The 4,199-nt window shown below is 35.3% G+C and overlaps 1 pseudogene; it reads right to left on the minus strand.

The window, feature by feature from the left end:
- Positions 1 to 370: 370 nt before the first annotated feature.
- On the minus strand, positions 371 to 1,065 carry LOC124104722 (glycine cleavage system H protein, mitochondrial-like; annotated as a pseudogene).
- Positions 1,066 to 4,199: the final 3,134 nt, after the last annotated feature.

Raw genomic sequence — 4,199 nt, forward strand, 5'->3', positions numbered from 1 at the left:
GTGCCTTTAGAATAAATAGCTCCCCATCAGCGGTATACAAGTTTATTATTATTATTATTATTATTATTATTATTATTATTTTAATGAAATTGAATATTTTATTTCTTATTTTGTTGCAAGCTGCTGTTTCAGTGTATAAAAATAACACCAATGAATGCAGTACATTATAAAATTAAGACAGTATTGTTCTTCTGACACTGTACAACACACACTTTCCTCTATGTCCAGTTTTTTTCAAATGGAAGATCATTAAGTATATTGACCCAGATCCAGGGATGGATGTAAGCACGTTACAGTATTATATTAGGCTTATAACAAGATTATCCTTGAATTACATACTTTTTTTATAAGTATTTTTACCACAGATATCAACCTAGTGCCTACTCTAAAAATCATAAGGAATTGTAAAAAAGATGCATATTGTGTTTATCGGCAGTCATTGGGAAGTTAAGGGGTATCTTCTTCCAGTAGCATTGTTAAGAGTAGTTTTTAAGTCTTCTATAAGACAACTGCTTGCAGTCATTGCACACTAGATTATTTAGGGTGCCATTTTCACTCCTCAATAGATTTTACACATTTCTCATATGCTTCTTCGCTCATTAGGTCATCTAGTTCTGAAGTGTCATCTTTATCTGCCAACCATCTTCCCAACAAGATTTGTTCACAAGCCCTGGGTTTTCTGCAAGTGCCTCATTAATTTCAGTTACTTCTCCTGATAGAGGAGAATAGAGTTCACTGGCAGCTTTCACACTTTCCAAAGCACCAAACTCATCTTGTTTTTTCAATTTTGTTCCAACTTCAGACAGACTACAATAAACAACATCTCCCAGAGCTTCCTGTGCAAAATTGCTGATTCCCACTATTCCAATACCATTTTCTGTAGTTATCCATTCATGTTTCTCTGTGAATTTACACATGGAGAGCAGAGTTGGTCCGGTGCACAGCGTCCGAACAGCACCCGCCCTCACCCGCCAGGGCCCCTGTGGGCAGAGCACAAGGGGTGCAGGGGCGGCACGCAGGCTGCGGGGCCGCAGCTAGTGCGCTCCGGACTGCTCGCAGAGCCATATTCGCAAGGGTACAGAGGGTCGCCTGCAGCGCCTCTCCAAGTTTATTATTATTCATTATTCATAATAGCCAAGAAGTAGAAACACCCCAAATATCCACATACAGATAAATGGATAAACAAAATGTGATATGTACATGCAATGGAATATTATTCAAGTTCTGATACAAGCTACAACATGAATGAACCTTGAAGATAAAGGTTAAGTGAAAATAAGCCACAGACAAAAAGGCAAACATATGATTTTACTTACATGAGGTACTAAAGCATAAGAAACAAAATCAAGAATCAATAAATGGGATAGTATCAAACTAAAAAGCTTCTTCATAGCAAAGGAAACAATCAAGAATGTGAAGAAAGATCCTACAGAATGGGAGAAAATCTTTGCCACCTGCACTTCAGGTACAGCATTAATCTCCAGGATATATAAAGAACTAAAAGTACTTAACACCAAAAACAAACAAACAAAAACAAAACCCTACAAATAACTGAATCAATAAATGGGCAATGGAACTGAACAGACACTTCACAGAAGAAGAAATATAATCAATCAACAAACATGAAAAAAATGTTCAACATCACTAGCAATTAAGAGAAATGCAAATTAAAACTATACTGAGATTTTTATCTCAATCCAGTCAGAATGGCAAGAATACAAATAACAATATGTGCAGGGAACAGGCACATTCATACATTGCTGGTGGGATTGCAAATTGGTGTAGCCACTCTGGAAAGCAGTATAGAGATTCCTCAGAAAACTTGAAATAGAACCACCATTTAACCCATTGATCCCACTCTTTGGTATATACCCAAATGACTTAAAATCTTTATTCTACAGTGATACAGCCACATCAATGTTTATAGCAGCTGAATTTAATATAATAGCTAAGCTATGGAACCAGTCTAGGTGCCCTTCAGCAGATGAATGAATAAAGAAACTGTGGTACATATACACAATGGAATAGTATTCACCCATAAAGAAGAATGAAATTATGGCATTTATTAGTAAATGGATGGAACTGGAGACTATCATGCTGAATGAAATAAGCCAATCTCAAAAAAATCAAAGGCTGAATGTTCTCTCTGATATGTATATGCTGACTCACAATAAGCACTGGGAAAGAAGCAATGGAAGTTCACCAGATTAGACAGGGGGGAGTGGAGGCAAAAGAGTGGGTATCAGAATGAGAAAGACAGTAGAATTATCAGACATAGGATTCCTATGTTCATATATGAATACATGACCAGTGTAACTCCACATCATGTACCACCACAAAAATGGGAAGCTATACCCCATGTATGATATGTCAAAATACGTTCTACAGTCACATATAACTAAAATGAATAAAAAAAATTTTAAAGAAAGCTATTTCAAGTCATACCTACAAGATGATATTTATTGTCCTTAATATGGAAGAGGCTCTTAAAATTCACCATTTGCCTAACTGGCCATCCTGACTCCAGAGTTCAGAGATAATTCCCAAGACATCTGATGGACATTGTGGACTGAAAGTTTCTACCTCGGTTCCATTGCTAATTGTGTGATTTTAGTCTAGAAATATTTGACTCCACATTATTGGTCACTATTAGTCAAAAATAATCAGTTCCAACTTCCGTGACATTATTCTTTTGGTTGAAGGGTTGTGTAGTTCTGTGTTGAGGAGAATTGCAAGGCTCCATGTGAGCTCTATAAATAGGTCGCTTAGCCCTATCTGTCAAGGACATGTATAGGAAGGGGCACCATATTTTGGTTATCCTGTCCTAAAGCATTTTTATAGTTTCTTCTAGCTCTAAAAATCTAATTCTGTACATAAACATAACAATATGTTAGTGATATATTATTATTATTTTTTGATTCTTTTTTATTATTAGTTATTCAAAACATTACAAAGCTCTTGACATATCATATTTCATACATTTGATTCAAGCAGATTATGATCTCCCATTTTTACCCTGTATACATATTGCAGATTCACATTGGTTCCACATCCACTTTTTTACATACTGCCATGCTAGTGTCTGTTGTATTCTGCTGCCCTTCCTATCCTCTACTATCCCCCCTCCCCTCCCCTCCCCTCTCCTCCCATCTTCTTTCTCTACCCCATCTACTGTAATTCATTTCTCTCATTTTTTCCCCTTTCCCCTCACTTCCTCTTATATGTGATTTTGTATAACAATGAGGGTCTCCTTCCTTTACCATGCAATTTCCCTTCTCTCTCTCTTTCCCTCCCAGTGATATATTATTAATTAAAAATTATAATTATATGTAAGTTTTAGTACTTAGATATTTTAACATAGAAAAGGTCTTAGAAAGATGTTCATTGAATTTTTACATGATAATTTGTGACATATGATCAAACTTGGATTTTTATTTAGTAGTTGAAAAGTGGTAACTTGTTATTTTTGTCTTTGTTTTCTAATTTTTCTTCAGTGGTGATGTATTGCTTTTGTGATAAAATTGTGAAAGTTCTTTTGAATGTCTAATCCTAAAACAGGTATTTAAATGCACTTGCATATTACAAAATTCAACAGGTATGAAGTGTTCCCTTCTAATCTGTAGTTTTCTTTCCACTGTTTCAGTTACCAAGTCAATGCACAGTCTGAAAATATTAAATAGAAAATCCCAGAAATAACTTACAAATTTTAAACTACTCACCATGCTGAATAGCATGATAAAATCTCTCATACTCCCTCTCTGTCTGGTCTAGGACTTGGATCATTCCTGTGTCCAGTGTATCCACACTATATATGCTTCTTGTTCCTTAATCATTTAGTAGCCATCTCAGTTACCAGAACGACTGTCCTTGTATCACAGTGCTTGTGTTCAAATAACCCTAATTTTACTTAATAGTAGCTCCGAAGCACTAGAGCAATAATTTTAGCAATATGCCAAAGAGAAAACACAAATACTTTCTTTAAGTTAAAGGTGAAAGTTCTTGACTTAATGAGGGAAAAAAAAAAGGTATGATGAGATTGCTAAAATCTGCTGCAAGAATGAACTGTCTATCCATGAAATTGTAAAGAAACAGAAGAAATTCATGCTAGTTTCATGTTATACCTCAAACTGCAAAAGAAATGGCCACAGTATGTTATAAGTATCTAGTTAAGATGGAAAAAGTATTAAATTTGTTGGGGG

The sequence above is a fragment of the Marmota monax genome, unplaced genomic scaffold, assembly GCF_021218885.2.
Source record: "Marmota monax isolate L192 unplaced genomic scaffold, Marmota_monax_Labrador192_F-V1.1 WCK01_AAM20220418_F8-fsc00001, whole genome shotgun sequence".
NCBI classification, from domain to species: Eukaryota; Metazoa; Chordata; class Mammalia; order Rodentia; family Sciuridae; genus Marmota; species Marmota monax.